Source organism: Sorghum bicolor, chromosome 6 (assembly GCF_000003195.3).
Source record: "Sorghum bicolor cultivar BTx623 chromosome 6, Sorghum_bicolor_NCBIv3, whole genome shotgun sequence".
NCBI classification, from domain to species: domain Eukaryota; kingdom Viridiplantae; phylum Streptophyta; class Magnoliopsida; order Poales; family Poaceae; genus Sorghum; species Sorghum bicolor.
The window spans coordinates 23332196-23346505 of NC_012875.2; positions in this window are offsets into that span (position 1 = coordinate 23332196).

Below are 14310 nucleotides of genomic sequence, written 5' to 3' on the forward strand. Positions count from 1 at the left end.
AAATGAGTTTAATTTGGTTGAATGTGCTTAGGGAATTAAGGTGTGTTTATCTTGTGTATTGATGCTTGAGTTGGTTGCTAAAACCCTAGGGTAAAAGATTTCCGAAAGATTAGGGGGGGGGAACCCTGATTTTTAAACCCCAGATTTGCCCCCTTTTGCACAATTTAAAAACCAAGCAAAATTTGAAGTTGAGTTCAAAAGCAAAGTTGTAGATCTTGGCAAGATGTACAACTTTTGTGTTTTGAGTTTTTGAAGTTTCAATACAAAATTCAAAGTAATTTTGAAAATACAGATTTCCAGAAAGTGTCCCCTTTTCCAATTTGAATCTCCAATTCAAAATCTATTTGGAATTTTGAAAAGTGACCAACATGAAAGTTGTAGAGCTCAAAAAATTAAACAACTTTGATGTTGGGAGTTTTTCAAGTTGTTTGGAAAAATCAAAAGTAATTTTGGAAACCCTGAGCTGCCCCAAATTCAAAAATTTGAATTTTTTTCCAAATTGAATTTGTTTTGCAAACTGTTTTGACAAATTCACCAATTTCCATTCAGAATCAACCTTGGACACCAAAACATATTTTGTAGATTATAAAATTTTGCACAACTTTTGTTTTGGTGGGTTTTTGGCTTTAGTTCAAATTTTTGGCCGAATTTCGCAAAAACCAGAAAGAGGGGATAAGGGTCAGCTACAGTGATCCGATATGGATCACGGCGCCCCTGTCCAGCACGGCCACCGCGCGCGCAGCGCCGCGTGCGCGCGTGCAGGCACGCAGCGTGCTTGCTTGCTTGCGTCGCCAGGCGTCTTCTCTATTCGCGTTATAAGCCGCTCCATCGGCCGACGCGTTCCTTTTTCTCCTTTCCACTCAACGTCGACGAACTTGCTCCGCTCACCAAATTCGCCTCACCCGTTTCCTTTCCAAGCCATTTGGGCATACCAGCAGCTCCGCCTTGAGCCCCGCCACCGATTGCGCCCCCTAACGCAAGCTCTAAGCCCCCATAAGCCGCAACCGAGCCATCGTCTCCAACTCCGGCCAAAGCGCCGCCGCAAGCACACCACCGTGGCCAGCATCACTCCGACCCTCTCCGCTGCTGCTTTTTGCTCGGTTGAAGTCGTGGTGAGCTCCTGATGCTTTTGCACTACTCAATTCACGCTCTACTCGCTCGTGGTGGCCGGCGTTTGCTCGGCCGAGGCGGCCGTCCGCCATGGACGTGAGCAGGAGGGTTAGGAGGGAGTAGAGGTTGTCCCGTGTGTCCCAAGGGTTGCGCGAGAGGCCGGAGGTGCTAGCCCACCCCACCGCGGAGGCCGGGAGCTCACCGGCGCGGAGCCTGAGCTCACCGGAGCGGTGGTGGGAGGAAGAAGAAGCCTCTGACGGGCGGGACCCGCCCGTCAGTGGCCATGTGTGGAGGGCAGCGCCCGCGCGCGACGCGGGAGAACTCCCGGGCCGACTTGGGCCGTGACCAAGCGGGCCGCCTGCGCAGCACAGTGTTGCTTTTTCTTTTTCCTTTTTGATTACAAATGCTTGATTTTTGAAATTGTATAGAAAATTGTGTGCTAATCCAAAAATGATGAAAATTTGTGTATAGGTTCTATGAAATAAGTAGAGCACAGGAAAAATAATAGATTTTACTTTTTGGTAGTTTGCATATATATAAAAATGGTCTCTCTTAATTAATGAATAAAACTTCCATGAATTTTCATAATTTGTGAGTATATCCAAAAATCACCAAAAATTGTGAGAGGCCTCTGAATATTATTCCCTGGCTTCACACAAAATTTGGTGGCATTTGGATGAAGTTTGAATAAAATATTATTAAACCCTTATTTAGTAATTAAATAGTAATTCTAAGATAATTAGATAGTGATTAGTTAAATCCTCATAATTAGGGTTGAGTGATTTTGGGATTGTGTGATGACCTAAGGTCATTAACCTTAATGGCCTTTAGCATTTAATTATTGTTTAGTCTTAATGCTTAATTACTGTCATTAATAATTAAATAAGAATTAATTAAGGTAAAAAGGATTAATAATTAGTTAATTTAAGATAATTGTAAATTAAGAGAAGTCTTAATTTACAGATGCAGCCTCTCGAGTAAAGACACTAAGATGTTAAACAACGTTAATTGTTGTTTAGTCTGTATTGCACCGAAAGGGCCAGTTATACTTAACTTGGTCCCTTTTTGCATATTTATCACACGCATATCATGAGCATTCATCATTTTGCGTATAGTGCACGTGACCGAAGGAGCGACCGTTGAGCCGAACCCCGAGGTCGGTGCTCCGTTCGAGGAAGTAGGACCCGAGACTTGGGAAGTCTCCGAGGGACCCTCTCTGCCCTGCAACCAAGGCAAGCCCCGGATGCATTAACCCCTCCTTGAATGTTTTAAATCTTTATCACTTATGAATTGAAAATGCTGCATTATGTAGTTGAGAATTGGGTTAACCTACTTGCTGCATTTACTACCTTGATATTTGTTCTCTTGTCCTTGGCATCCGTTTTGTTTCAAAACTGCGTAGTAATGCTTAGCCCTGCTACTAGATAGGTTTTCAAACAAGAAAGTTTGAAGGGTTGTTGTGGAATACACTTATGGTCAATGATGTTCAATTTGAGACCGGTCGGTGGACTTGCTTTAACAATGGAGTCTTAAAGTAGTGTCTCCAACTGTGTCGATTAAGGGCCGGTCCGTTGGTGGCCTGATGGGTTGAGAATTTATAGTACTAGCCACCTGCCCTCGGTAAGCCCGGTCTTGTGATCCCTCGACGCGAACAGCTACTCGCGCACTGGGCGTGGAGCGATGGCGAGAGTAGTGTGTACCCACCTTACGGATCTGAGATGACCGGAAAACATCTAGATCGGCTGTAGGATGGTGGAGTACTGTGCTCTCGGGTGCCGCGAACCTAGTCAAATTTGGGGAGAGCTTGATTTGGGTTGACATATGCAAGATCTAGTTCTACATATGTCGGGTGGTTAGGAACTCCAGCTGGATTGCTAAGCGGTTCGAATCGTCGTTGCTCCCCGATTGGGAGACTCAATCCACTGACCCTCATCGTAGCTAAACATGCAACTAAGTGATAAAATGAGGAAGGGGGAAATGTCTCATGATGTTCGGATCCCAATTCCCGAACTCAGAGCGACATGAAGCTATGGCCGTCGGATGGATAATACTTTGATTAAGGACTAGGAACTTACAGACTTGTCTGTGAGAAGCAAATAAATAGATTGTCATCGAACTCCTCGGCCTCTTAAGGAGAGGAATTCGCGGGTAAAACTTGAAAGTAAGGATGCACTATTAGTCAGCTTTTCCGCAAAACACTTTGGCTCCTTGTCTACCCTAAGCCTGCATTCCTGACTTCTCCTCTTTTTCCACCGGGTAAGTCTTGTTGAGTACTCCCGTACTCAGGGTTTCATAACCCCTGTTGCAGGTGAAGCTCAGGAGCCGACATGTTTCGGACCCTATTGTGTGACCGTCGTCGAGGTTGACGACGAAGAAGAGTGAGCGTGACCCACGGGCAGGGTCTGTAAATTTGTAATCTGTGTACTGAAGTTTAAGTTGCTCCGCTGGACCTGGTTTGTAATAACACTCTGCTATTGGGAAGAACTCCTTTTGTAAAATAAGTTATGTAATACTTCCGCTGTTTTACTCTGAAATATTATTTTGGTCATATGTCGTTTGTGATACTGCAATGTCTTCGCAACGAATGATCCTGGTGTTAAGGTGGCCACTTGCTATCCTGTAAGGGCGAGAAGAAGAAGTTCTCGTTAATTGACCATCACCAGTGGTCAGGACGAGCCTGCTTAGTATGCCACAGGTAGCAGTGGAATGAGCGTCCAACGATGCTCATCGGACTTCTAAAGTGGGAGGATCCCCGGCATCACCGTCAGAGGTCCTTAGGACAATGACAGGTGTCGGTGGGCCCAAACACTTAGGGGGTTCTGCCACAGCTGGTATCAGAGCATTCGTTGCTAAGATGGTTGTTGTATCCTTTGAAAAACTTCAAAATCATTTGGATCCAATGCTACACACTGGCCTACTTTGAGTCCAAGTGCTTTAGTCCTAACTTACCCCTGTCTGTAGGCTTTCTTAGAATTTTTTTTTGAAGTGGTATGGAGGAACAACATAAAGTATTGCCCTATGTTGTAAAATTTTGAGTAATATCGTTGTGGATTGTTGTTAGGAATCGTAAGTTCGTGCATACATCATGATGTATTAATTGGTTAAGTTCCTTCCTCCTTGTTTGGGTTGGGTGAATAGAATCAATCCTATTCTTGCTAACCTTTAAGGTCCCTCTTACTAATCCAAACTTATCCTCTACAGGATGGCCCGTTGGAAACAGACCCCGCGCAAGAGGACTGGTCCAAAAGGGGTCCCCAGACATCAGTTGGCCCCGTGAAGCGATCAAGCAAGCAGTAGCCGTTCACCACCCCAGCAGGAGGTGGACAGGTTGTCCACCGAGTTGACCGAAGTGATGAGAGAAAGGATGTACAACGTCATGGAGATCGGCGAACTTAAAGCTCAACTAGCCAAAGAAAAACAAGCTACCGAGAACTGTGAGGCCATGCTGTCCCGTATGGTGGAGGAGAGGAATGTCGCTATTGCCCGAGAAGAAGAGGCCAGGAACACACACAGGCACGAGCTGACTAGGATGAATGCGAAGCTGGGCAAGGCCAGGTACCTTAAAGATCTCTACGTGAAGATGGCGGCCACGGTCACCGCGCAGCGGGATGTCGCGTGGCAGCGAGAGGACCAGCTCCAGTTGGAGAAGCTGGAGCTGGCACATCATTTAGATACCGTCAATGACTTGGCAATGCAATATCGTGATATTGCATTTGACCTATATCATCAGCTCCATCCACCTCCAGGCGAAGGAGAGATGGATACGGATGGAGAGTTGGTGGACGATGGGGAACCCGATCAAGGCCTCAGTGATGAAGAGGAGTCCGACCCCGATGACAACAACCCGGGGGGTAATCAGGATGATGGCAATGACGACCCAGGCTACAGCTCTGGCCACACCGACTAGTTCGGTGAAGCCGCGGGCAACGTCGTTGTAGGATTCCTAGTTTACCGTAGTGGGGTCGGGTTTGTAATATAAAGTTTTCTTTCAGTTTGAGAAGTTGTACTTGTTTGTTCCTGGTGTGTCGAACTGATGTTTAATAAATAAATGGAAGTATGTAAGATATGTCTTAAGTTATGAATTTCATGTGGTAACAAGTACCTATGACTCTTGTAGCAGATGCCGATGCGTACACGCGGATCTGATGGAGCTGGGACATCTCAGGGAGGGGATGATATCCCCAACCCTCCACCTGCTCCACCTTCTTTGGCTGATGCCATTGCTGTTCTTTTGAGTGCCACTACCGACAACGCTCGCTTGCTACGCGAGTTAGCACAACGTCAACCACACCCCGCCCCAAACTTCAGAGCACCACACAATGGGGACGGAGAAGCTCGGTACGTGGACTTTACCGAGACAAGACCCCCGGTATTCACTAAGGCTGATGAGCCGTTAGAAGCGGATGACTGGCTCCGGACCATGGAGCACAAGTTCAGTTTGATTCAGTGTTCAGAAACTCAGAAGCCCCTGTTCGCAGCTCAGCAGCTTCGGGGAGCTGCAGGTGCCTGGTGGGAGAACTTCCTAGCTATCCAAGCTCCGAGACACCAGGTCACCTGGACCGAGTTTAAGGACGCGTTCCGCGCCCATTACATCCCTGAAGGGCTCATGGCCATGAAGGCCGAAGAATTTCTCGCCTTGCAGCAAGGCGATAAAAGTGTCATGGAGTATGTGGCAAAATTTAATCATCTCTCTCAATATGCCACAGACCATGTGAACACGGACAGAAAGAAGAAAGCCTGCTTCATGCGTGGTCTAAATACTAAACTTCAGACCATGATGACCACCTGCCAAAATGCTACCTTCTACGAGGCGGTAAATATTGCCATCGCCTCAGAAGAAAAGAATAGAAAGCACAAAGAAGCCAAGAAGAAGGCTGGTTCTTCCTCCTTCTCTGGTCGCGGTCAAAAGCGCCAGAGAATCATTTATCATCTGTCGGGCCACGGACGTTTTCAAGCGCCGTCACCTTATCGTGGTCCCTTTTCCCCACCACAATATAGACCAGGGCAGCAGGTATATTCTCGACCTCCTGCCATCGCTATTGCACCACGCCAGCCGAACGCCCCAGGTGTTCGCCACACTGCTCCGCCCAGCCACAATTACCCTTGTTTCAATTGTGGTAAGCCTGGGCATTTTTCCAAAGAGTGCCCCTAACCCCGCCAAACCAACCCTACCTGCCAAAGGCCACCTATGGGCCAACCCCAGCCGAGTCAATTCAGGACTGGGGCTCAGAAAGGACAAAACGTGCAAAGGGGGAAACTAGCGAAGAAAGTGGGACAAGTCTTCCATATGCAAGTGGAGACGATTCCGGAGGGTGAATCAGTAATGATGGGTACGTTTCCTGTCGCGAAACACCCTGCTTTAATGCTTTTCGATTCAGGTGCATCTCATACATTCATCAATCGCACATTTGTGTTAAAGCATGGCATACCCATTGGGGAAACACAAGATCATTTTTATATACAGTCGCCGGGAGGACGGCTGAGTTCTAAAGAAATGGTTCACCAGATACCCATCGAATTTGGTGGGCATAATTTTCCCACTAGCATGATTGTTCTTAAAGACCAGGAGATTGATGTCATACCAGGCATGAACTGGATAGCACAACGAGGGGTTGTGCTAGATACTTTGCATCGAACTATTAAAATCCCATTGCCCAATGAGAATTCCTATCTGCTAATCCAATTAGTTACTCCCAAGCGGGCAATTGGGCAAGTTCATGCCACTAATGTGTCCGCAGTCCAAGATATCCCGGTAGTTCGGGATTTTCTGGATGTATTTCCTGAAGACCTACCAGGTCTGCCACCGGACCGGGATGTACAATTCAGTATAGAATTGAAACCAGGGACAGCCCCAATATCTCGAAGGGCCTACAGAATGGCACCGAAAGAGCTGGCCGAATTAAAAACCCAACTACAAGAGCTGTTGCAGAAAGGTTTTATTCAGCCCAGTTCTTCTCCATGGGGTTGCCCAGCCTTATTCGTGAAAAAGAAAGATCAAACGTTAAGGCTATGTGTTGATTATCGTCCCCTGAATGAGGTGACGATTAAAAATAAGTACCCATTGCCCCGTATTGACTTACTGTTTGACCAGCTAGCCGGGGCCAAGGTATTCTCAAAAATTGATTTGAGATCAGGGTACCACCAAATTAAAATTAGGCCGGAAGATGTACCCAAAACAGCTTTTGCAACCCGTTACGGGCTGTATGAATACTTGGTAATGTCTTTTGGGTTGACCAATGCACCGGCCCATTTCATGTACTTGATGAACTCCGTCTTCATGCCAGAACTAGACAAGTTTGTGGTCGTCTTTATTGATGACATCTTAATCTATTCCAAAACTATGAAAGAACATGCTGAGCATCTGAAAATAGTGCTGACCCGCCTCAGGGAACATCAGTTATATGCCAAGTTCAGCAAATGTGAGTTTTGGCTGGACAAAGTTCATTTCCTGGGTCATTTATTATCAGCAGAGGGAGTCGCTGTAGACCCAGGCAAGGTAGAAGATGTGTTGAACTGGAAACCCCCGACTACGGTACATGAGGTCCGTAGTTTTCTGGGTATGGCGGGATATTACCATCGTTTTATCCCGGACTTTTCAAGAGTCGCCAAACCAATCACGACCTTGCTCAAGAATCAAACAAAATTTGTTTGGTCACCTCAATGTGAGCAAGCCTTTCAGACTCTGAAAAGGTTATTGACCACTGCACCGGTCTTAGCCCAGCCAGATATTGAAAAGCCCTTTGATGTGTATTGTGACGCATCAGGGATAGGGATAGGCTGTGTGCTAATGCAGGAGGGTCGCGTAATTGCATATGCTTCCAGACAGCTTAAACCACATGAAGAGAATTACCCGACCCATGATCTTGAACTAGCCGTCGTAGTACACGCATTAAAGATCTGGCGCCATTATCTGTTGGGAAACACCTGTCATCTATATACGGATCACAAAAGCTTGAAGTACATCTTTACTCAAGCTGAACTCAATATGCGCCAGCGAAGGTGGCTAGAATTAATTAAAGATTATGACCTTGAGGTGCATTATCACCCTGGCAAGGCGAATGTAGTAGCTGATGCCCTCAGTCGTAAGCCTCACTGTAATTGCTTAACAGTGACGCCTAAAGATATAACTTTGTGCCAAGAGCTAGAGAACCTGGGAATAGAAATGATTTCCCAAGGAAGGCTTGCCAATCTAACGGTTGATTTCAATCTCGAAGCTCAAATTATAGAGGCACAAAAGGAAGATAAGGGTATGAAATATCTTAAAGAGAAAATTTTTAATAGAGCACCCACAGACTTTAAGGTGGATGACGCAGGAGTAATCTGGTTCAAGAACCGGTTAGTAGTTCCAAAGGTACCTGAGCTACGTCAACAAATCCTGAATGAAGCTCATACCACGAGGTATTCTATTCATCCGGGAAGCAATAAGATGTATCAGGACCTAAAACAAAGGTTTTGGTGGACAAAAATGAAGATAGAAATAGCTCGCTATGTGGCCCTGTGCGATATCTGCCGAAAGGTCAAGGCTATTCACCTCAAATCCGCTGGGGAGTTGCAACCTTTGCCTATTCCAACGTGGAAATGGGATGACATAAGTATGGATTTCATAGTAGGATTGCCCAAGACAGCCAAAGGCTTTTATTCTATTTGGGTCATTGTGGTCCGTCTCACCAAAACAGCACACTTCTTACCGGTAAAGAAATCGTACTATACCTCCACCTATGCTAAGATTTATTTTGATCGTATATTAAGTCTGCATGGGGTGCCAAAGACAATAGTGTCAGATAGAGGCACACAATTTGTCTCCCAGTTCTGGAAATGCTTACATGAATCTTTGGGCACCAAGCTTTTATACAGTACAGCCTACCACCCCCAGACAGGTGGGCAAACAGAGAGGGTGAATCAAACCCTAGAAGATCTATTAAGATCTTGTGCCCTGAATTTTCCAGATAAGTGGGATGACTGCTTGCCTCTAGCAGAGTTTTCTTACAACAATAGCTACCAAGAGAGTATCAAGATGGCTCCCTTTGAGGCACTATATGGCCGTCGATGTCGAACTCCGTTACACTGGTCGGAACCCGGAGAACGATGGTTCTTCGGGGTTGACTTAGTGAAAGAGACTGAGAACAAAGTTAGACAAATCCAAAATAACTTGAAAGTTGCTCAGTCCCGACAGAAAAGCTATGCCGATAAATGACGTCGACCATTAAGGTTCGCCAAAGGCGATCATGTATATTTGAAAGTGTCCCCAATGAAAGGAGTAAATCATTTTGGTGTTAAAGGCAAGTTAGCACCCCATTACATTGGTCCATTTCCAATCATTGACCGATGTGGACAGGTAGCTTACCGCCTTAAACTGCCCGAACGATTATCAGGGATACACAATGTATTCCATGTGTCTCAATTGAAAAAGTGTCTTCGAGTATCAGACCAAGTTCAAGATATTGAAGATGTGGAACTTGAACCGGATCTAACTTATTCGGAATATCCTATACGAGTACTGGACCAAAGAAATAGAGTTACTCGAAGAACAACTACCAAGTGGTACAAGGTACAGTGGAGCCAGCACTCTGAAGAGGAAGCCACGTGGGAATCTGAAGATTATCTGCTAGAGAATTTTCCTGAATTCCACGCTTCTCTTCAGGACAACATCTGATAAATAGGGAGTGTACTCTAGTGAAGGAAAAGAGTAGCCAAAGCCATGTACTTAGCGTACATATATGTTTATAATTGAGTAATCTTCCCCAACTTCTTGCTTTATGAGAAAGTTGAAGATGAAAGAGTTTTGACAAGTTTCCTTTTCCATTACTTACCCTAAGGCTTTAAATCTCGGGGACGAGATTTCTTTAAGGGGGAAGGGCTATAACATCCCCGATGTTACGGTTACTAAAATTCGGGTCATGGCATCATCAGCATTGCACAGCATAGTGGTTAAGCACACCTTGATGCATCAACTTAAAATGAGTTTAATTTGGTTGAATGTGCTTAGGGAATTAAGGTGTGTTTATCTTGTGTGTTGATGCTTGAGTTGGTTGCTAAAACCCTAGGGTAAAAGATTTCCGAAAGATTAGGGGGGGAACCCTGATTTTTAAACCCCAGATTTGCCCCCTTTTGCACAATTTAAAAACCAAGCACAATTTGAAGTTGAGTTCAAAAGCAAAGTTGTAGATCTTGGTAAGATGTACAACTTTGGTGTTTTGAGTTTTTGATGTTTCAATACAAAATTCAAAGTAATTTTGAAAATACAGATTTCCAGAAAGTGTCCCCTTTTCCAATTTGAATCTCCAATTCAAAATCTATTTGGAATTTTGAAAAGTGACCAACATGAAAGTTGTAGAGCTCAAAAAATTGAACAACTTTCATGTTGGGAGTTTTTCAAGTTGTTTGGAAAAATCAAAAGTAATTTTGGAAACCCTGAGCTGCCCCAAATTCAAAAATTTGAATTTTTCCCAAATTGAATTTGATTTGCAAACTGTTTTGGCAAATTCACCAATTTCCATTTAGAATCAACCTTGGACACCAAAACATCTTTTGTAGCTTATAAAATTTTGCACAACTTTTGTTTTGGTGGGTTTTTGGCTTTAGTTCAAATTTTTGGCCGAATTACGCAAAAACCAGAAAGAGGGGATAAGGGTCAGCTACAGTGATCCGATATGGATCACGGCGCCCCTGTCCAGCACGGCCACCGCGCGCGCAGCGCCGCGTGCGCGCGTGCAGGCACGCAGCGTGCTTTGCTTGCTTGCGTCGCCAGGCGACGTGGAAGCCGGGCGTCTTCTCCATTCGCGTTATAAGCCGCTCCACTGGCCGACGCGTTCCTTTTTCTCCTTTCCACTCAACGTCGACGAACTTGCTCCGCTCCCCAAATTCGCCTCACCCGTTTCCTCTCCAAGCCATTTGGGCATACCAGCAACTCCGCCTTGAGCCCCGCCACCGATTGCGCCCCCTAACGCAAGCTCTAAGCCCCCATAAGCCGCAACCGAGCCATCGTCTCCAACTCCGGCCAAAGCGCCGCCGCAAGCACACCACCGTGGCCAGCATCACTCCGACCCTCTCCGCTGCTGCTTTTTGCTCGGTTGAAGTCGTGATGAGCTCCTGATGCTTTTGCGCTACTCAATTCACGCTCTACTCGCTCGTGGTGGCCGGCGTTTGCTCGGCCGAGGCGGTCGTCCGCCATGGACGTGAGCAGGAGGGTTAGGAGAGAGTAGAGGTTGTCCCGTGTGTCCCAGGGGATGCGCGAGAGGCCGGAGGTGCTAGCCCACCCCACCGCGGAGGCCGGGAGCTCACCGGAGCGGTGGTGGGAGGAAGAAGAAGCCTCTGATGGCCATGTGTGGAGGGCAGCGCCCGCGCGCGACGCGGGAGAGCTCCCGGGCCGACTTGGGCCGTGACCAAGCGGGCCGCCTGCGCAGCACAGTGTTGCTTTTTCTTTTTCCTTTTTGATTACAAATGCTTGATTTTTGAAATTGTATAGAAAATTGTGTGCTAATCCAAAAATGATGAAAATTTGTGTATAGGTTCTATGAAATAAGTAGAGCACAGGAAAAATAATAGATTTTACTTTCTGGTAGTTTGCATATATATAAAAATGGTCTCTCTTAATTAATGAATAAAACTTCCATGAATTTTCATAATTTGTGAGTATATCCAAAAATCACCAAAAATTGTGAGAGGCCTCTGAATAATATTCCCTGGCTTCACACAAAATTTGGTGGCATTTGGATGATGTTTGAATAAAATATTATTAAACCCTTATTTAGTAATTAAATAGTAATTCTAAGATAATTAGATAGTGATTAGTTAAATCCTCATAATTAGGGTTGAGTGATTTTGGGATTGTGTGATGACCTAAGGTCATTAACCTTAATGGCCTTTAGCATTTAATTATTGTTTAGTCTTAATGCTTAATTACTGTCATTAATAATTAAATAAGAATTAATTAAGGTAAAAAGGATTAATAATTAGTTAATTTAGGATAATTGTGAATTAAGAGAAGTCTTAATTTACAGATGCAACCTCTTGAGTAAAGACACTAAGATGTTAAACAACATTAATTGTTGTTTAGTCTGTATTGCACCGAAAGGGCCAGTTATACTTAACTTGGTCCCTTTTTGCATATTTATCACACGCATATCATGAGCATTCATCATTTTGCGTATAGTGCACGTGACCGAAGGAGCGACCGTTGAGCCGAACCCCGAGGTCGGTGCTCCGTTCGAGGAAGTAGGACCCGAGACTTGGGAAGTCTCCGAGGGACCCTCTCTGCCCTGCAACCAAGGCAAGCCCCGGATGCATTAACCCCTCCTTGAATGTTTTAAATCTTTATCACTTATGAATTGAAAATGCTGCATTATGTAGTTGAGAATTGGGTTAACCTACTTGCTGCATTTACTACCTTGATATTTGTTATCTTGTCCTTGCATCCGTTTTGTTTTAAAACTGCGTAGTAATGCTTAGCCCTGCTACTAGATAGGTTTTCAAACAAGAAAGTTTGAAGGGTTGTTGTGGAATACACTTATGGTCAATGATGTTCAATTTGAGACCGGTCGGTGGACTAGCTTTAAGAATGGAGTCTTAAAGTAGTGTCTCCAACTGTGTCGATTAAGGACCGGACCGTTGGTGGCCTGATGGGTTGAGAATTTATAGTACTAGCCACCTGCCCTCGGTAAGCCCGGTCTTGTGATCCCTCGACGTGAACAGCTACTCGCGCACTGGGCGTGGAGCGATGGCGAGAGTAGTGTGTACCCACCTTACGGATCTGAGATGACCGGAAAACATCTACATCGGCTGTAGGATGGTGGAGTACTGTGCTCTCAGGTGCCGCGAACCTGGTCAAATTTGGGGAGAGCTTGATTTGGGTTGACATATGCAAGATCTAGTTCTACATATGTCGGGTGGTTGGGAACTCCAGCTGGATTGCTAAGCGGTTCGAATCGTCGTTGCTCCCCGATTGGGAGACTCAATCCACTGACCCTCATCATAGCTAAACATGCAACTAAGTGATAAAATGAGGAAGGGGGAAATGTCTCATGAAGTTCGGATCCCAATTCCCGAACTCAGAGCGACATGAAGCTATGGCCGTCGGATGGATAATACTTTGATTAAGGACTAGGAACTTACAGACTTGTCTGTGAGAAGCAAATAAATAGACTGTCATCGAACTCCTCGGCCTCTTAAGGAGAGGAATTCGCGGGTAAAACTTGAAAGTAAGGATGCACTATTAGTAAGCTTTTCCGCAAAACACTTTGGCTCCTTGCTCAGCCACTCCTTGTCTACCCTAAGCCTGCATTCCTGACTTCTCCTCTTTTTCCTCCGGGTAAGTCTTGTTGAGTACTCCCGTACTCAGGGTTTCATAACCCCTATTGCAGGTGAAGCTCAGGAGCCGACATGTTTCGGACCCTGTTGTGTGACCGTCGTCGAGGTTGACGACGAAGAAGAGTGAGCGTGACCCATGGGCAGGGTCTGTAAATTTGTAATCTGTGTACTGAAGTTTAAGTTGCTCCGCTGGACCTGGTTTGTAATAACACTCTGCTATTGGGAAGAACTCCTTTTGTAAAATAAGTTATGTAATACTTCCGCTGTTTTACTCTGAAATATTATTTTGGTCATATGTTGTTTGTGATACTGCAATGTCTTCGCAACGAATGATCCTGGTGTTAAGGTGGCCACTTGCTATCCTGTAAGGGCGAGAAGAAGAAGTTCTCGTTAATTGACCATCACTAGTGGTCAGGACGAGCCTGCTTAGTACGCCACAGGTAGCAGTGGAATGAGAGTCCACGATGCTCATCGGACTTCTAAAGTGGGAGGATCCCCGGAATCACCGTCAGAGGTCCTTAGGACAATGACAGGTGTCGGTGGGCCCAAACACTTAGGGGGTTCTGCCACAATTTGCCACAAACCGTGCATATATCTTGCACTGAAACTAACAGTATCTCCAAATAGACCAAAGCGAGATTTCATATGACACACGTCATCTAGGAGTTTCATCAGGTGCGTATGGTATTGATTTCCAAGCATATGGTATGTTCCATGCAAAGCATGCACCTATCTTGCATCAAGACTAGCACTATCTCCAAATAGACCAAACTGAGATTCCACTTGAGCCTCTTCACCCAGGAGGTCCAACAGGTGTGTCCAAAATGGTTTCTTAGACCACGGTGCATTAGGCGCAAACTGTGCACATATCTTGCACTAAAACCAATATTGTCT